General features: G+C 41.1%; 1 long non-coding RNA gene across 5 annotated transcripts; it reads left to right on the forward strand.

Annotated features, from left to right (window-relative positions):
* Window positions 1-16,760: 16,760 nt before the first annotated feature.
* On the forward strand, window positions 16,761-20,974 carry LOC105023379. 5 transcript variants are annotated; one of them, XR_828971.3, is made up of 8 exons: window positions 16,761-17,777; window positions 17,977-18,109; window positions 18,231-18,620; window positions 18,896-18,976; window positions 19,119-19,190; window positions 19,271-19,324; window positions 19,487-19,650; window positions 20,766-20,974. It is a non-coding gene; the product is annotated as an uncharacterized LOC105023379 (long non-coding RNA). The 5 variants fall into 5 exon arrangements; XR_828972.3 differs by lacking the exon at window positions 17,977-18,109 and having other exon boundaries at window positions 16,772-17,777; window positions 18,231-18,436; window positions 18,532-18,620; XR_002197445.2 differs by lacking the exon at window positions 17,977-18,109 and having other exon boundaries at window positions 16,773-17,777; window positions 18,231-18,399; window positions 18,516-18,620.
* Window positions 20,975-21,533: the final 559 nt, after the last annotated feature.

Below are 21,533 nucleotides of genomic sequence, written 5' to 3' on the forward strand. Positions count from 1 at the left end.
AACCAAAATCCAACCCCAGAAACGAAAAAGCCTGTCACTTGATGAATACTTCCTCACTGAAACCAGCATTTTATCTGCTGTTCTACTGGTTCCTCAGATCATCTTTTTGTTGTGGCCCGGAAGACAAAGCACAACCATGAGTCACATCCACATACCATTCTAGTGGTTGCATTTCTTGGCTGACCCTCTTTCTACATTTTGAGCTGTCTGTCACACACCAAGTACCTCCCATCAGACGTGTATTTAGATTACATTTAAAGACAATTAAAGCCTGGCAAGCGTTTCAAACCAAGGTTTCATTACAGGAGGTGCATGTTCAACACCCAACCTGTGAGATAACAGCCACGCTATTGTGGCATGTTTGAATTAAGCTTTTAGCTTGTTGGACAGGTCATTTCACCACCAGACACCAATCTGACCGTTGGTTAATCACTGAATGAGGGGGAATTTAAAGTGGGTGCAGATATACTGCAGAAATCATGGAGTTCCAACGTGAGTTAACACAGAGGCATTGTTTGCTTTATGAGCATAATAAAACATTTCATTACACACACACAAACGTTTGTATGGCTATCCTCACGGGCACCTGAAAATAAAAATGGCTTACTTCCTCGCCCTAACCCAACCCTAATCTAAACCTAACCTTAACCACAAAAGAGTAACATTTATGCCTAAACTTTACCTAGATGTAATACCTAACCCTAAACTTAACCAACAACGCCTGGACCTTAAAGAAACCACAATTCTAACTCAAAAATGTTTTGTAAGTTTGACCCTAAACCCTCAGCCGGAGATTGACTTGTGCCTCATTTGGTCCCCATGAGTATAGAAAGACCTAACACACACACACACACACACACACACACACACACACACACACACACACACACACACACACACACACACACACACACACACACACACACACACACACACACACACACACACACACACACACACACACACACACACACACACACACACACACACACACACACACACACACACACACACACACACACACACACACACACACACACGACAGTTAATTTTGCAGCCACCCCCCTTCCTCCCTGTAGACCAGTCAGCCATCTGGCTTCAGAAACAACAGTGATTCACCTCATCATGACTCATTCGAAGGACAGGGACCGATGAGTGGCACACACCTCCTACCTACTGTCTGCCAAACTACATGCCAACGCGAGCGAGCTCAAGAGAGAGGTACAGCTCAAGAGAGAGGTACAGCTCAAGAGAGAGGTACAGCTCAAGAGAGAGGTACAGCTCAAGAGAGAGGTACAGCTCAAGAGAGAGGTACAGCTCAAGAGAGAGGTACAGCTCAAGAGAGAGACCAGAGAACACCTATGTCCTATCATGAAGAACATTGGACAGACAGATGTGCAGTAAGGCAATATAACTGAACACTCCTAACAGAAGAACAGCCAATAAGAGCCTTAGAGCCACTCTCCCCTCCATCAAAAAAGGCATAAAAAGCCCCGTTCAGGATGATGCTCAATTATTATCATTAAATATTTTGGACTAAAACGGACAGGAATAAGGAATGCCAACATATGATTTCTGTATTTTGAGCCAGTTGGCGATTTATAAGCAGTTGGTCTTGTTTACCTCAGCACATTTTATTGACAATGAAAATCAATTCGGCATTGATCAAATATGACCCACAGGCAGAACGGCACTTTCCCAACCACACACCTTAACGGGACAGAAGTGCCAGGCTGCATAAGACCAATGGCAATTTCTACTAGCTGTAAAAGTTTGAAAGGTTTACAGCACACTCCATAATACCTGTTAATTTTCACAAACGCCTCACTCCATGTTGTTACCAAACATCCCATGAAGCAGGGAGAGAGAAAGGGGGAAAATGAGGTCTGAATCAAGTCTAGGTTAAATCAATTATATAATTTAAAGCCAGCGTGTCAATGACAGTACAATAGTAGAATGAGCTCAACAAAATTAACAAATCCCCAGGGTCTCATTTACCTTAAGGCCCACACCTTAAGGCCCACGTTACCAAAAATATATTTTCACGTATAAATGCGTTATGTGGAATACATTTCTGGTCGGGGGGGGGGGGCTCCCAGAATTTGTCCAATAGAAACAGTTGTTTAAGTCGCAGAAATAAATATTTTGCAGATACACGGCTTTGTTTGGCGGGTGAATACATCCGTAATACATGTTTTAGGGGTGTGAGGTTAACCACACAACCCGGATGACGTCACACACACCCACGAACACGCACACAGACACACACACCAGATGTGTGGAAGACAGATCTGTGCAAACCCCATTCTCCCTGTAACACAATCTTCTCACCCCGACTACATTAAACACACACACACACGCACACAATAAACCTTCTGTTGCTCACACAACCACACCATTGTCATTTAGCAGATGCTCTTATCCAGAGCGACTTGCAGCACCTCTAAGCGCCATGCTCAAAGACAGTCCCTCTCAGGATTCAAACAAGCGACCGCTACTGGCCTAAAACTCTAACCAAAGGGAAGTGGTCTCAGGACAGATTATTTCATGTGCAAAAACAAAAACACTCCAATCACTTTAGAATGTCAATACTAGATTGAAAGTATATAGAAAAGATAATGGAACTACACATCTTACTGTCCGTTTCCGGCCCACAAAGATGATTTTTACAAATAAATGTAACTAATTACATGAAGACAATGAGTAGTTGGGCGACCAGACATCTTACAAAAAGTTTGAAAGACTAAAGCAACAACATTTTAAAAGTGAAATGTGAATACGCAGCCCAATCACAACGTCAAACTGCTACAAGCCAGAACTCACACGGGAGCCTCCACATGGCAAGTTATGAAAAAACCTTTGGTTAATCAATAAAAGATGGAACCAAAGATAAATAGCACGCTAAGCACCAAACAGGTAGCTATTTAGCTGCTAATTGTAATGGAGCTGGAAAAGTAAGGTAGCATTAGCTAGCTAGTGTGTCTCTCAGATTGATGATTTTACAAAGTCTTAGGCAGGTCGCACCAAGAACTCATGTTGCACGATCAGCTCGACAGCTATGTAGTAATCTACCGGTGAAAACAATTAAAATCAAAAACATAAAATAAACAGTCCTTGTTTCAAATGCCCCGAGGGACAGGTGACACCTATTTGACTGACACCAGTCTTTGTGCTGTGTGACCAGCGGAACTGTCAACAAAAACAACAAAGAGTATTGGCTTTCATGTGTGACTTCATGTTCAGTTACTTATTCAGTAATGTCAAAACTTCTTCCAGCACCGACATTTTAAAAGTAGCATCGATTGTCTTGCATTTTAGCTTCTCTGGTGATGTGCAGGCAGAAGTAATGTGTGAGTTTCTCATCGGTTTTCTCCTTATTTGCTCCAGCCTCAAGGAAGGGTCAGTGAGTCACGGGGCTGCTCGCTCCATCTCTCTATATTTTAACTCAGTGGTCTGGGCTCAGGAGTTTGGGGACAGAGGCGTAAATAAATTACAGTAATTACACTCCAAAATCAAATTACACAGCTTTTTAATAATCATTATGACAAAACGGAGCCTAGACTATTAAAAAAGATGCATACTACAGCATCACCAACCCACACACCAGCCCCCATATGACCCCAACGCACTTAAATAGGACAGTGTCCAGGCCAGCAGAAATTCAGGCGGGGCCAGGACATCTTTTAGCCAACTGGCCTGGTGAAGAAAAAAAAGTGAGCGTCTGTGCACCCCAGCCCTAACCACCCAGCTAGGGAGCCACAGCGCCCTAGGGGACACCCTGAGGGTCCCAGCACCATATGTACCCGGAGACCATGAAACAGCTGTCAGAGAGACAGGGTTCACCCTCTGCTGACACAGAGCTCCAAACAACACCCTATTTCTGAGGGCATTTAGGACACAAATCAAAGGTAATGCATGTAGTGGGGAGGGGGCAGCGGAGAAAAACTTGTGCATGGTCACACGGACGAACGACGGGTCACACACATGCAAACACACACGTAGGAGCTGAGAGGAGACCAGGAGGAGGAAGCGCTTTCAGAGGCCATTAATCATGTGGAAAACACGGCAGCCATAGCCAACAGGGACCTGGGAGAGAGTGAGAGGTCAAGGGGAGGGGGGAATGGAAGAGTGAGAGAGGGAGAAGAGGACAGCTAACCAATCAGCTGGCTCTGGGTGTGTGACTATAATAAGAGTCAGCTGTGTGTGTGTGTGTGTGTGTGTGTGTGTGTGTGTGACTGAGGGAAGAAGGGGGAGACAGGTGATGGAGTGGGGAAATGAAGAGGCCCACTGAAGGACAAAACCAGGAAGTCCTTCTGTATCCTTGAGCCAGACACATCGTAAAACTAACCCCCATTCAGGGCTCACAGCGAGTACCCGGGAGGAAGTACCCCCCCGGGAGTAAGTACCCCCACCCCCCCCTCGGGAGGAAGTACCCCCCGTGAGGAAGTACCCGGGAGGAAGAACTTACATGTGTATCTCTGTGTGGAGGTCCTTATGCCTGCGTGCATCTCCTCTCCGGAGTCATTCAGCAGACGGTGCTGCCGCTTGGCCTGGCCGGTCACCTGACCCAGAGAAGAGCCCCCTCAAATCTCACTTTGCAGACCGAGCCGGGACACACAGAGCCAGCCACAGCTAACAGAGCACACTGGCAAGATGAGAAGAAAGACACCTGGGGGCAGAGAATGGCAGTCTCACCACACAGAGGAAAGACATCTAACACACAAACATTCACACATTTTTCTTCTTTTCCCATTAGCAGACACACCCTAAATGTTTTAATATGGATCCATTTCAAGTCTGCATTCACATCACAAGTCCTCCAAAAGGGCTCCAGAATGCAGATATACAGGCCCTGCTATTTAGAGGGTGTTTCTTTTCATGTACCGTTTCTGCCGGCAGTGCACCGGCTTAGTTTCGGTTTAACCAAGTAGATTAGGTTGTCTCAAAACAACAGGTCACTTATATACATACACACAAACACATTTGCTTCAAAAGCCAGCAGATAAACATCAGATTCTAATGTCAATTTGCTAGAGTTTATTGGGTAAACACACCCACACACACCCACAAACCCACACACACCCAACCCAGCCAGCACTGCTGCAGAGAGAATTGACGACACGGTTCAACTAATTTCAGCGAGTGTATTTAGGTACAGACATTTGGAACTTGTAAATCAACATCACGGTGAGCAGGCGTAGATTACACCAATGTTTTCAACTGTGTGAAACACAATTTTCCCAAAGCTCGCTGGATTAGCCTTGCTAATCAGACAGATGTCTCGTGCAGCTTTGAAACAAAAAGAAAAGATTTGTACTGTTTAACAATAAAAAATAAATAAATGTATGACCGACATCAGCCTGCTAAACCCACAAAAACCTGAGCGGCCTTGGGGATGGTGCAACGTAGTACTACAGCCGCATCCGTAGAATGGACGTGACCCCACCATAATTTTAAGTTCCCACATGAGACTCTGAATGGCCTTGAAAGACATCCTGTCTGAACGCAATTTCTGGTCATGGCGCGCCCACAGCACAATATCACCACTGGTAAATGCCCCCGAAGAAACAGGAGTGGAGAGGAGGAATATGACAGGCTGGGCAAAAAAAGATCAATAATAAAACACTTCTTAAGACCCGTAATGTAGTTTCCGAAAGTTTACAGTGAATGTACGACATTCAATATTCTTTTTATCCCTATAAAAATAGTGCAGTATTACAAGAAAAGAAAAATCCAGAATCAGGCAACAAATAAAATGAAAAGCTACACAATAAAATCCATGTGAGCAATTTAATGTTTAATGCAGCGATCCTGACCTGACGAAGATCTGTTTGGGATTGAAACATTGTCAACCAGTGCGTTTTATTATATGACATTTTTGTTGTTCTTCTATCATTACTAATGCAGGGTTCATCCACTATGAGGGCCGGAGCCTGCGGGTTTTCAGTTGTACCTCAACGTTAATTGGACTCACCTGGTGTCTCAGGTTTAAATAAGTCCCTGATTAGGGGGTTGCAATGAAAAAATGGAGTGGAACTGGCTTCGAGGGCCAAAGTTAATGATTTAAAAACATGCATATTCACGTTGCTCACTACAACTAATCCTTGGTGTTTGCGTCAGGACCGCCCTGTGTTCCACCTGAGATACCGGACCTCAGAGGCATAGAGCTACCATTATTCATGTGCTAATGTACACAGTACATAGCAGTCAACTTACCAGACCTAACCTCAAAGTATGTCAAAACTTACGGGGAAGTTCTGGTTCAATTCCACATGTATCACATCGCTAGGTACTAGGGACGTGGCGACTATGGCCAGCAATTGGTACTGGACAATTACAGGCATAGTCATTAGGGATGCAATGGTCCCCCATGGTTCAATACGTACACGTGACCCATGGCATTATAATAAGCCAATCATTTTCCTATCATTTCTGAAACATATTTATTGTGCTGCAGACAACACCCATGATGTAGATTCAGATCCACAGAACCAGACAAATACACTCACCTAAAGGATTATTAGGAACTCCATACTAATACTGTGTTTGACCCCCTTTCGCCTTCAGAACTGCGTTAATTCTACGTGGCATTGATTCAACAAGGTGCTGAAGGCATTCTTTAGAAATGTTGGCCCATATTGATATTATAGCATCTTGCCGTTGGAGATTTGTGGGATGCACATCCAGGGCACGAAGCTCCCGTTCCACCACATCCCAAAGATGCTCTATTGGGTTGAGATCTGGTGACTGTAGGGGCCATTTCAGTACAGTGAACTCATTGTCATGTTCAAGAAACCAATTTGAAATTATTCAAGCTTTGTGACATGGTGCATTATCCTGCTGGAAGTAGCCATCAGAGGATGAGTACATGGTGGTCATAATGGGATGGACATGGTCAGAAACAATGCTCAGGTAGGCCGTGGCATTTAAACAATGCCCAATTGGCACTAAGGGGCCTAAAGTGTGCCAAGAAAACATCCCCCACACCATTACACCACCCCCAGCCTGCACAGTGGTAACAAGGCATGATGGATCTATGTTCTCAAATTCTGACCCTACCATCTGAATGTCTCAACAGAAATCGAGACTCATCAGACCAGGCAACATTCTTCCAGTCTTCAACTGTCCAATTTTGGTGAGCTTGTGCAAATTGTAGCCTCTTTTTCCTATTTGTAGTGGAGATGAGTGGTACCTGGTGGTGTCTTCTGCTGTTGTAGCCTATCCGCCTCAAGGTTGTGCGTGTTGTGGCTTCACAAATGCTTTGCTGCATACCTCGGTTGTAACGAGTGGTTATTTCAGTCAATGTTGCTCTTCTATCAGCTTGAATCAGTCAGCCCATTCTCATCTGACCTCTAGCATCAACAAGGCATTTTCGCCCACAGGACTGCCGCATACTGGATGTTTTTCCCTTTTCACACCATTCTTTGTAAACCCTAGAAATGGTTGTGTGTGAAAATCCCAGTAACTGAGCAGATTGTGAAATACTCAGACCGGCCCGTCTGGCACCAACAACCATGCCACCCTCAAAATTGCTTAAATCACCTATCTTTCCCATTCTGACATTCAGTTTAGAGTTCAGGAGATTGTCTTGACCAGGACCACACCCCTAAATGCACTGAAGCAACTGCCATGTGATTGGTTGATTAGATAATTGCATTAATGAGAAATTGAACAGGTGTTCCTAATAATCCTTTCGTTTAGTTTCCGTGGGTCGAAGACAATAACCCCAAGAGTCATGTTCTGCCGTATGTTGTGTGAACAACTACCGTAAACATTCTCTTAAGTCCCTGGAGCTTATTGCGGACAAACGGGCAGCTGACAACCCTACGGAAGCACCAGTGAACGTCTGCCCGCACTCGAATGAATGAGGTGATGCATAGTCACATTCAAAAATGAATTACGACCGCCTATCCCATTGTGATTAGGGAGAAACCATTCACGGACTACATCTATGACATAGTCCGTGAATACGGATAGGGAAACCACACGGACATGGCTTGTTGACAGTGTCATGCCTACGCGCTTACTAGCATTGACACACAAGAAGCCTGCAAACCAACTAGGTCTTATGTCACATCAAATGCAAGTATCTTCATGAATGGATAATAATGATATCTACAGTAATATTTTGGTAACTACTTATTAAAAAGTAATCACGTATGTTGCATCATATTTATGTAAACAATTGCTTGTATCAGCTCATTTCTCACATCACATGCAAAATGGTGATATACATCAATATTCTGATGCAGTACGTCTGTACAATACAATCGTAATTATATAGTTTTATTCCGTTTCAGAGTGATTATAATAATAATAATAATAATAATAATAATAATAATAATAATAATCACTCCGGCTAATACATTTCAGAACAAAAAAAGTAATAGTCGTTCGGTTGTTTCAATATTGATGATTATTTGTGACCGATTGTGCTTTCGTCTGAATAGGCGTCCAATCTGTTTGAATTATTTTTATTAACTTAATAAAGTGATCATTGTTTCAGTTTTGATGAGTCTATTAGCGTATTCACTACATTTATATCCAGGCAATGTATACTGTACAATTACAAAAAGAGAATTTCAATTTATTGTATCATAAATGTTTCCATTAATTGTGCTTATTATATTTAATTCAATTTAATTATAAAAATATTGTCTGTATAAACACTCTTGTACGATTGAATTTGCATTAACTGAAATTAGAAGCATAATCCAAAGGAAGATCTATATTAAAATTATGCCAGGGCACTGAAATGACAAAACATCGATATCAACATTGGTCGATTGTGCAAATACCTGCCAATTATTTTCTTATTGGTGCATTCCTACTGAGTACTATGAACAGATTAGAACACCGTTTACAGTTTAGAATACAAGCCCTCACCTTGCATTCAACTACACACCTAGCTAGCAAATAACATTGCTTGTTTCTGCAGTGCAAGTGATGTTATGGTGAGAAACTTTAGCCAGCTTAAAGGGGCACTTCACCCTTAGATGGCGTGTAGTATGTCTGAGAGATTTCTACACCAGCAAGATGTGTTTCAAACATAATTAGCCTGGAGAAGCAAGGGGGTTTTTTGCAGCAAAGAGTACATGCTATTACATCACTGTGTGAAGCAAATTATTGTAGTCATGTTTTATTTCAATTCGCTCTGTCGTAGTACCTCCCCTTCCTCTCCACTGCACAGGTTCTTTAAATCCATCGTAGACTGGATAGTGCTGGCTAGCTAACGTTACAATAAGCAGCACTATGGCGTACCGCCATGATTTGAAGGATTACTTTTTGAAAATGATCTTAGATTACGATAATGAAACAAATGTTTGAACCAGAGTAGGTGAATGTACAACAGATTTTAAAGACAGTGGCAGCGGGATATTACAGGATTTTTTCCCTGCCTGGTAAAATGCATTCAATTTGGATTGAAGAATGTATTTACTAATCGCATTTGGACTACAGAACATTAACAAGACCAAAGCGGCAAAAAGGTTGGTTAATTCCATTGATTAGTGCCTTGCTTGATGCTAAACAGTGGGAATTTATTGCTTATTTTGGCTAAATTAATAAGATAACTATTGAGATCTGTGGCTGGCATTATACTGTAAAATGTCTAGCCTACTCTTTTTACATATGCTGGTTACTGTTGTTATAACGGCAAATGATTTGAGCCTTGCTAATTATAAAGCCATGCCAGTGAACTTACCTATTGAGATCTGCGGACATTATACTGTATTGTGTATTTGACCAAACACAAATGCAGTTGTGTAAACAGTAATTACAACGGCGGCGTCCTTCATAGAACAACTGGATTACATGAGGGAATGGCCTGGTCTTTTCAGATTAGCCCAGTTAAAACACCAAATGTCGATAATTGAAAACGGTCGCTATGGAAATGCCTTATTGAGAAGCAATCTACTGTACAAATGCGTACTCTTTTTAAACATAGTTACTTTGCTGTCATTCCAACAAACTATAGCATGCTTCATATAATGACCAGATTTAGCATTGAGAATGCACAAATTCTTAGCCATTTCTACTGGAAAAAGTGTTTACGTATGTTCGTGTTTTGCCAAGTAACCGCAAAAGTACAGATTTAGCTTGTCAAAAGCAAATGATCCTTTACGAATTTCTACAGGGCCCACAGGCAACACAGCGAGTGGCAACTTAATTAGGTAGACCACCCCAATCACAGAAACGGATCACCCCGACGGACACAAGACCAAGGCTTGCTATATAAAGCAGGCATACAGTGCCCAAGCAGTCAGCTAATGTTTCGACAGAGCGCAATAACTGGCCAATCAAGTGACTTTCAGCGTGGTATGACCCTCCGTGCCAGACGCACCAGTACAAGTATCCCAGAAACAGCCACCCTCCTGGGCATTTCACACATTTCCATGCACAGGGTTTACAGAGAATTGTGCCACAAACAAAACACATCCAGTCAGCGGCAGTCCAGTTGGGGGGGAAACAGCATGTCGATGAGAGAGGTGAAAGCAGAATCGCCAGAAGCGTACAAGCTAACAGGCAAATAACAGCCCAGCACAACAGTGGTGTGTACAACGGCATATTGGAACAAACAACTCCTCAGTCCTCGTCACGAACAGGCTTTTGCAGTAGAAGGCGACAGCGGGTTCCACTTCTAACAGCTAAAGACAAGGATCTCTCTAGTGGGTAAATCACCAACAATGGACAATTGGAGATTATTACAAAACATTTCTGGGTCCCGTCAACCCATCACCGGAATAACTGGACAATCCCCCAGATCGTAAACCCAGGAAACTTTTGGATAAGATGCAACGGGCGGGAGAAATCTTAATTAGGGGATTTGATATACAGTGAATGAGTTGAATATTATAATATATTACATTAGAATATATAGTCACAATAAAATTACAACCATCTATTATGATCAATGTTAATGAATGATTCGCATGACAAATGTCTGCAGGTTTGAAATTAAATCCTTTCGTTAATCCATTGAAATGTACAGATTTATTGTTCAGTCTACATACCGCCTCCCTCTGCTGATCTCTATTTAGAGGTTATACCCACAAGTAGGCCAGAGATGGAGTTACCATAGTTACTCAAGGAAGATATAGCTATATAGTCAGTGGGAATGGGAACAGAAAATAAAAGTATCCAAGAACAGACCCAGCTCCTCCACCTTATGCCTCACAACTGATACCCTTAGTAGGGATGGAAGCATGTATTTTTGTATAGTTGTATTCAGTACTATAAACCTGTCTTTTGCCCCCTACAGACTTCCAGCATTATTCTTAGAATCATTAATTTGCTCTAGCCTACTTTCACTGCAGGGTTGAGCAGTGTTTCGCCTTACTCACGCGCCATGGGTGGTCCTTTCCTACAGCTGGTTGATCAAAGGGTTTGGCCAAATTCTTGTGTTCTCCCTCTTAAATCAAAACCGGGCAGGCAAAACCCTGCTCCCGTCCTTCCAAGTACTCTTGTGGTCACGACACCTTTCATTTAGATTCCCACTTTCGCTAATTCCACTTATTTTTGACAAATCTGGATGCATTTGGCACCAGTGTAGACATAAAACACACCGATCTAAAAGCTTAAGACAAAATTCACCTGAAACAATGAACTGGTATGAAAACTGCCAAGCTATGGATAGCAACAGGGTGACACTCATGAACCCGGTTTTTAAGTGTCTGAAGATAATGGAGTTTCAAAAACATGATGCTTATGCAGAGCTAAACTGTCACACATAAGTGTCTTTTCTTAACCTTTTTTCTTTTCTTAATTGTACATTTTCACCGGCATTTTCTACACTGCCATCCTACAATGATTAGCTACAAAAATGCTCCCACGTTCAATCCTCATGTGATCTTACAGTTCTTTTCAAAATCCTAAATACAGTGGGGAGAACAAGTATTGGATAACCTGCAAAATCGGCAGTGTTTCCTACTGACAAAGCATGTAGGTCTGTAATTTTTATCATAGGTACTCTTCAACTGTGCTTGACGGAATACATTTTTTTCCCCAGAAAATCACATTGTTTGATTAAGTAATTCATTTGCATTTTATTGCATTACATAAGTATTTGATACATCAGAAAAGCAGAATTTAATATTTGGTACAGAAACATTTGTTTGCAATTACAGAGATCATACGTTTCCTGTAGTTCTTGACCAGGTTTGCACACACTGCAACAGGAATTTTGGCCCACTCCTCCATACAGACCTTCTCCAGATCCTTCAGGTTTCGGGGCTATCGCTGGGCAATACAGACTTTCAGATCCCTCCAAAGATGTTCTATTCGGTTCAGATCTAGAGACTGGCTAGGCCACTCCAGGACCTTGAGTTTCGGGTCGTTGTCATGCTGGAACACCCAGCCATGACCCATCTTCAATGCTCTTACTGAGGGAAGTAGGTTGTTGGCCAAGATTTCACGATACATGGCCCCATCCATCCTCCAATCAATACGGTGCAGTCGTCCTGTCCCATTTGCAGAAAAGCATCCCCAAAGAATGAAGTTTCCACCTCCATGTTTCACGGTTGGGATGGTGTTCTTGGGGTTGTACTCATCCTTCTTCCTCCAAACACAGCGAGTGGAGTTTAGGCCAAAAAGCTCTATTTTTGGCTCATCAGACCACATGACCATGTCCCATTCCTCCTCTGGATCATCCAGATGGTCATTGGCAAACTTCAGACGGGCCTGGACTGCGCTGGCTTGAGCAGGAGGATCTTGCGTGCGCTGCAGGATTTTAATCCATGATGGCATAGTGTGTTACTAATGGTTTTCTTTGAGACTGTAGTCCCAGCTCTCTTCAGGTCATTGACCAATCGGCAGTGTATCAAATACTTGTTCTCCCCACTGTATGTTGCTGCACACTGTCTATAAATAATAACACTAAAACCAGTTCAGGTGTTTGGTAAATATAGGGGGCACCAATATACACATCCGTGCTCTTTAAGAAAACAGACGAGCTACTTCATCTGAAGTTAACTGTCAGTGCCGAGAAATCTGGTCATCTTTCGCTTATTTACAGTATGTTTGGTTACACATCAAACGCCCAAGGTAAACCAGCAGCCTTCAGCTAGAACGCAAAGACAATCCATATGAAGAAACTACAGTTAGACAGTGTGTGCATTTCCCTTGCGGTCCAGCTACAACTACCATGTACAACTCCACTTCCACCAATAAATATTGCATGATAATGAGACAACAATGTTACAACTAACCGTACTTTCGTTTTTCTAAATATCCCAAAGGCCTCAACTGTTTTGTTGCAGTTTGTACTAGAGAGGTTGGGTGATGTTCCTGTACCTGGGACAGTGATTTACACCCACTGTTGATGGTGACAACATCTCAACTTCAATAATGGTTTTATTACATTTGAACTTCACCCACAGATCACTAATACATTTTACCATTACAAAACAACATTCCCTTTCTGTTATTGTACATTAGGCAAAGCCTGGCTATAAATGCAGTAAATTAATTATTAGACATTCACAAAACGGTCACAGAAAAAATTACAATCATAGGACCATAGGACACATGACTTGTTGTTTTCAAAGAAATATATAAAAATGACTGTTTCATATTGAACGCCAATTCGACAAAGACACAATCGGTCTAAAATAAATTAGCCAAATTAAAAGCAATCTTCATCTCCATACCCAACTTTTTTTTTTTTTTTTTTTTTACTTACAGACTGGGACTGATTTCCAACAATAGTCCCTCCAAATTTAGAGGCAGAATGTCAAAAACCTTACAGCAAATAAAACAAGTTATATAAGATGTTCATGTCAGACAATGTAATATATAGCCCGAAAGACTTGCTCAGTAGCTAACGTTATTAGCCACAGCAGCTACCTAGGAAGGGATTGTTTACTGATTAAAGTGGTTTAAAAAGCTTGCTAGGAGTTCAACAGTTCACAAGTTAGATTGTCACTATAGCTTAGTTTTCTTCTGGAGCAGTTAAGATATTCACCGGCGGAAAATGAACACATCTGTACCACAACTGCCAGACAACAGGGCAACTGTGCCAGAGAGACAGACATTTTTGGATACGGCCCACGTGACGGGGCAAAAGAAAAAGAAGAATGCACATAAATTAAAGGGGATGTTTGGCGTTAGACTAAGCCTAACATATAGCACCAATACGTAAAAAACACGTTTTTTAGAAAATAACATTACTTTTTATTAGTGGTGCACCATTTTCTAACATAATAACCATACAACTTCAGTAGCGCATTCATTTTATTTTTTCCAATAGATCATGCCATCCGCAATGGACTGGTACAAGTGGGGATCTGATAGGTTTGATGAAAAATCTTAATCAACCAGTAGACCAAACGGGGTCAATCTTTCCATTTTGTGCATTTTATTTGCACTGAAATACTGTTCATTAACACCTGTATTTGTTCACTGATTTTGGCTAAGCCATATGCAGCTACATCTATAATTACATCTCACACTGATAATTTATAATGGATGATTCCCGTAAATGTATGTTTTCTAAATGGTAGTCGAATCATGTATTAACAACTATAGTCTATTTGTAATTTATTAAATCTTATAAAACCAAACAAATCCCATTGAAACAGTATTTGGCAACAGCTAGCAACAACAATCAATAAAACATTATAAAATGTAAATTGCAATACAATATACAACATTGCAACGGAATTTCCATTACAGAATTTTGGTCCAGAAGGAAAACCAGTTGAGAACCACTGGTCTAGGTCATCTTTGAGCAAATGTTGCTCTGGAATTAACAAAAAGGTTTTTTTCAACTTCTCTCTACTTACATTAAAACCAACATTTATAATTGCGTTGGTAAACAGTTCATTATAGCAATTAGGCACCACTGAGAACTGCAGTTTATTCCCAAAATATCAACAACGACGGGTATTCAGGCCCTCCGTATTGCACCGTTCATAAGACCTGCCCTTAGCCTTGGCATGGCATATTGGCCACCACATAATGTTCTTCACTGCCTAATAATCTATTTAATAAAAACAGTTTTTAAGCAGATAAGAACAGGTCATAATATCTGACATGCTAGAGGGAAAATGTACAGTTTACAATAGTGTGTTTACAAAAAATATACAAACATAATGCCAGCACAAATACGTGAAATGCTTGTTCAGACACTAATGGGATCCTACCAAAGTCAAAAGACATCAGCCAAAACGAAAGTAAGGGGTCGACTGAAGGGAAGCTCTTTGTCGCGGAAAAGATGGCCATGCTATTGTTATTTTTTAACACACCGACAAAGTTCAATATATGGCTGAGATTTCAGAAAAACCAAATAGCATGACAATTCAGCTTGTTTCCTTACAGCTGTTCTACAAATGCCAACGTTTTCTACTTCTCTCCAGACCTCCTGTGAGCACACAAAATGGCGACTGCAAGCAAGCAGCTTCAAGTCCTCATTCTAAATCCCAAACGCACGGACTTGTCAAACACCTTTTTCAAATGTTCAGTTACAACGGCTATTACTTTCAGGCAAATACATGAGTATAGATTTCACCGTTTCGGCTAATAGAACAAAATAGCACGGTAACAACATAGTATTGTGAGGTATTGTACAAAGAGTCCACTCCGAAGCAGCTAACGGTAGCTTAGCTAACACCAGCGGTGGATTTTCCGCGTAACGTAACTAGTTACGCAATATTACCTACTTCTATTCAAGTCAAGGGACGCAAATGGCGTTGTATAACCATTCAATAGCCATCATTGACAAAATATCCGTATTGGTTAATTAAAATACACAAGTACTTGAGAGGAGTAACGTCCCAAGTTTCTCGTCTAGAAGTTAGCCCTTTTACACATTAAACTAGTAACAGTATATAACGTTGGCTAGAACAACTAAGAAAGCAATTCCTTGCGTATCATTTTCAAGAATACAAGCTACCTACGTAAAATAATATTGGTATTCCCAAAAGGCTCAATACCGTAGTCTCGCGCATACCATCCATTCAACACAACAAGCTCATAGAATACGCAACGTTTGTTGGTTTACTTGCTAGCTAACTTGATAATCAGCCAGCTGTCAAAATACAGTTAATGTTTGCTAGCTATCCTCTAACTAAAAACCTAGCTAACTCACCAAGTCAAATATATATGGCCAAGTGATGGCTGGCTGGGCATCATACTAGCTGGCTAGCTAGCTAGTCACGTTAATAGTGATATAACGGTACTGTCTAAGACTTTGATGTACGGTAAAGAAAGGCAAGTGGAAAGCCACATTTTGTAACCTTATGTTGAGGTGCAATATATCAGGACATGCCTGGGGGATAACGTTAATGTCGAAGGGTACATTTTTCCCCCTAAACTAGCTAGTTAGCTTGGCTAGGCTAGCTTGTTTAATAACCGTGTCTCACAGTCAGTTGCAGGCCTCCAGACGGCTCGCTCCCTGTTGGCGCCGCGCGCACGCTACGACGACCTCAATAACGATGGAGTCCTTATATTTGTGCTCAAGCAGGAGCTTCGTGTGTAGAATACACTTCTTTCTATAGACGTGCATGTACACAGTGTAAAAAAACAAAATCGTTTTACCTTGTTTAATCGGTTGTCAAGGTGCGCGGGATCTTTCTTTCCCAGGATCCAGAACAAACACCTCTCGTTGTCGGTGACGTCATGCGCAGACAACGTGAAGTACGTGAGGACAACATTATACAGTACAATACTTGTTCGCAGGGTCGGAAACAAGGCGCTGCTCAGATTATCATAAATTCGCCAGTATTTTGAAATACCTCTGTATCATCGTATTAATTGTGCTAAATATTGTATACAGCTTATATTAACTCCAAAGTTTCCAGACAAACTGTGATCCAAACTGTGAATTTATATTGCTCAATCCATAACTTCCGTCACAGGTAGCAAAATTTATAAGACTGGGTTACATGCTTTGACTGACACAAAACCTCAATTATGGATGTGTTGCATTGATTTATTTTTTGGAACATAATTACATTACAGATCTTTAGGAAATGTGTTGTTTAAGAATCCAAAGAGGTGTGTTGCAAAATTGATGGAAATATTTTTTCTTAAAAACGCAGAATAACAACTTGAGTGAAGGGGTTTGAAGCAGAGGCGTTGATAGGATCACAATAGTTTCGGGGCTTAGGTACCCTATACGGAAGCGCAGGAAATAGTTGAACGGGGAAGCGGAAAAGAGGACAACATCGGTACTGGTGCTCCACTGAGTGTTGAGGCCAATGTGGTTCAATTGGTAGGGCTTGCAACTCCTGGGTTGTGGGTTTGACTCCCACGGGTCTGTTTGAAAATATACTCACTACTGTAAATCGCTCTGGGTAAGAACGTCTTGCTAAAGGATTTAAATATAATTTAAATCAACGTTTTTCGGTCACACAGATCAGGAGGTTGTTGCTGATGTAGCGACCTGGTTTAGTTACACGAAACATACATAAATGGGGAATAATAAGGAACGTTGAATGTCAATGATACAAATGAGAATGCATACGTACATCAACAATATATAATGCCGGGAATACAGAATGTATAACCGTAGTGAGTAAACAATATATAAACTGTATTTAAAGTGATAAGGGCTCTTATGTCATGGTTGTGTGTGTGTCAGATTAGCGCACGCGGATGTGTGGATGACACAACATTCCGAAGAGTCGTATGAATGCGGAGCGTGCTGTTACAGTAGAACAATTACAATATAGGACATGCGCGGATTTTCCGTGGTCATTTATTTCCTCACCAAGATCCAATACAGACCTAATCCGGCGGCAAGATATTTTTGCTACAAAACAATTTTCATAGAACATAAGGTGAGTACTCAAACTCAATCTCGAAATCTAGTTAGCTAGCTCAGTTATATGCGTAGGTAAGCAAAGTGTGTTTCTATCTAATAATATGAACTACAACAATGTGCGCAGTGTACCTAGCTAGTTAAGTACACTGGTATTTTTTTTAAATGGGGCTTTCTATGCGTTTTGTCCTTTCATCCAAACGCAAACTGCGTTTTAGGTAACTGTAAACGGACCTTTTGAAAAACTTGTTTCAAGGTGAAGATATCCAGAGACTCCGTTTTCAGTGTTTACAGGGAAAACTGAGATTTTGTCGGGTTATGTCGGGGTGCCTCTCTTATCTCGGGTTTTACGTAAGAGTGTGCGCCGTTCTCTTTTGTTTACAAGAGGCAATTTTGTGCAATTGCGGACGTAGTTAAAATAGTGCTGGTTTTAATCTTGCTAACAGGAATTTACATGTTTACCCAAATGTAGTTACTCTCCCACGGTGTTGAGGAACAGAGGCAAAGTAGTGGTATTCCGATGGTCTTGCATGGTGTGGCCCCCTTATGCTGACAAAGCCCGGATTTTAAACACATTGTTCTGAAGATCTCCCCAAAACCAGCCAAAGGATGGAAGCAATACCCAGCACGAAGTACTCTTTGTAATATTCTGTGTACAGCCGTATTTATTTTTCGAATGTATGTATTTATAATACTACACATACATAATTATTTTTATTACCTTCATTAACTGTGCATGGTCCTTGTAATCTGTTAGAGAATATTTTCACAAGATTGCAGAGTGGTGGGAGAAGTCATGTGTGACATCAGACATCAAAGCTGACTAGAAGCAAGAATGCCAAAGAGGCCGACAACATATCAAGTGAGAAAATATTAGTTTTTTATTTTATTACTTTAGCCTGATGTAGGAAAGTATCAAGTGAGTAAAATATATCAAAATAGACACTCTAGTAAAATATCTTGACTAAAATAATCTGGTCAAAAAGCCTTTTCAACTAATTTGTTGTGCTTTAATATATAAACCAATAAGACTCCGGTCATCCACCAGAATGGCATTAGTTGGGGAATGTGACACTGAAGGGTCAACAGGGTCAGATATGAAGTAACATTATACTCATTTTGATGTTTGTTCTTTAGGTCACTAGCCATCCAAGTTCCAGACCAGATCGCAGGCCAGACCAGACCAGCATCTGAAAGGAATGAACTTAAATAGACATGGTAATTAACCTACCAGAACACAGTAGCGCATACTGAACATACGCATGCCACGAACCCGGGCTGTTTGGAAACCAGAGCATGGCACCTGGACCATGACACAGCTTGACCACTATTTTCATATCATCTATTTGTGTCCCAACAGCGAGTTGGAGGCCAGGAGTGGAGGTCCAACCTACCACTTCAAGTCAAATGGAAGAAAGTAACACTCTTGGAAGTAGGTTGAATAAGTATAACACAAAACAGCAGTCCTGTTATACTTTCAGTGTTACTGAGCCCTGTCCTTGTCTCTTCTAGCTCCAAGACCTTGTTTTCAGACCTGTGAGCAACGTGTCCCACCAAACTCTACAGGTACTTGTTTTAACATTATAAATAAAATGACTGGAGGGTCCCTTGGAAATTCCTTTAAAGGCTTTGCACCTGATTCAACTAAAATGTTAAAGTAGTATGAAAATCCCTAGCAGTACGAATGTGCAGTTTTAATGCTTTTTTTTGCATTGTTTTGCGTTTCAGACCTCAAAGTTGTCCTTAACCAGGGACAGAATTTTAAGCAAACCATGTGGTGTGTGTTCGAGACGGTCTTCACACCAGACTTGGCAACCCAAACCAACTGAACTGGTGCGGGAGGGGGCAGAAGACTGTCATCTGGTCAATGCCACTGAAGGATGCTGTTATGTGTAAGTTAAACACTTGCTTATTTTTAGAGAATTTAAACATTGGCAGACAAAACCAACTCATAATTGGAAATGTGGATGCTGCCCATACTTCAGTGTTTTCTATGGAAATGTATCTTCCTGTGTTGGGAATGTTGTTGAGCGGGGCTGCCCTCCATCTATTCTATTCCCTCCATCTCTTTCCTTCCTCACTTCCTCTTCTGTTATCGCAACCTCTTCTTTCCTCTCTTCTATCCTCTGTTCCACTATGGTCTACTCTCCCCCTCTTCGATGTACCTTGTTGGCACTCTACTTTCTGGACCACTCTGTCCCTCATTATCAAGACTATTGTCTCCCCTGCCTACTGAAGTAATGCGTACACTTATGAAAACGCAGAGCATAACCTTTAAGAGATGGTAATAATTTATCCTAATAAATACGTTTATTCAGATTCAAGTATAATACATAATTGAATCCAAATTTAAAGTTGCCAATTCTTGTCCCTGCTCCCCCATTCACTTTTGTTGCAACAACTTAAACTATTTACTCCTGAAGAAAATCACACTGAAACCTATACATATGTTGCATTTAATGTTGGATGAACAATCATGAATAAGCATGGAAATAGTACTATTAGTGTTAGCTAGCCAAACTTGCTTTTCCTAACGTCTGTGTTTCTCAGTACATTTCAATATAACTGGGTATACAATTGTGGCAGCAATATTGATAGCTACATCTTCTGGTGACTGGCCTTTTCTCTCTATAACGTGTGTTCCTCTGATGACTGACCTGATCCTTCCGTCTCTGTCCTGCTGGCAAACACTCTGATGTCATTTGTTTAGCGCTGGGAGAGCGAGAGTTGTTTTGAACGCGACCAGGACGTCTGTTCTCCTGTTTCAACTCGTCTGCTTAGAGCGTAGTAGCTCTGACTATGACCGTGTGATCTGCGTTTCTCAAATTGCATGCATAAAATCGCTCAACGCTACATAAAATAAGAACGGTTTTGTACACTGAATTGTGTACGTTGTCTAACAAATAAACTTTTAGATTTGTTTCTTTACGTGGCGCCACCACGTTAAATTGAATGCTACATAATCACGGTTATACTTATTGCAATCGCTTCATATTTTGTCTTTCAGGTTCTGTTCTTAAAAACCCAAGTTTGCCAGTAATTACTGAGGTCGCGGTTGAAAGGGCGGAGACGGCTGGAGGGAAATACCTACTGAAGAAGAGGACGATTAATTTGTAGCTTATATAATGCACAATTGTTTGGTGTTTTTGTTTAGGCTTCTTTAATTTTTTCTCTGTTTGTTAAATTGTATATCTTGTAAATAAAGTTCATACCTTAGTCTTTTTCTTGTCTCTTCACTTTACTTAAGCTGTAGATGTATGAACCTTCGGCAGTAGAGCTATTAAATGTCGGCTAAACGTCGTTCAAACAATCTGCGGAAGGGAAAAATAGACGTCTACTTAACGTCTTGCGGATGAGCAGCCGACGACGTATGTCGGGCCGACATCGGTAAGACGTATATGTGTTATCTGTGTGGTTCCCTATTCAAGTATGGGACAGGACTGTGGATGGAGTTGTATTTTGAAATGTGTAGATATATTCATGGTTTGCACATTGTTCATTTGGCGTCTATGTGCAACAATGTATACTGGTAAACTCATTTACTTTACTGACCCACAAATAATTGTGTGGTTGCTATCTATGCTTCACGTTTCACATGCTGTAGTGACTTTCAGTCATCCTCTAATCCATTCACATATATTGGATTTATTAACTAACGTAAATTTGATATGTTAGTCATGCGTGTAATTTAGCAAGCAGATCCATTTGTATTGTATTTAATTGACATTTTGCTTTACTTTTAAAAAGGTCCACTTGGTGGCAATGTGCAACTGTA

Source organism: Esox lucius, chromosome 11 (genome assembly GCF_011004845.1).
Source record: "Esox lucius isolate fEsoLuc1 chromosome 11, fEsoLuc1.pri, whole genome shotgun sequence".
Classification (NCBI taxonomy): domain Eukaryota; kingdom Metazoa; phylum Chordata; class Actinopteri; order Esociformes; family Esocidae; genus Esox; species Esox lucius.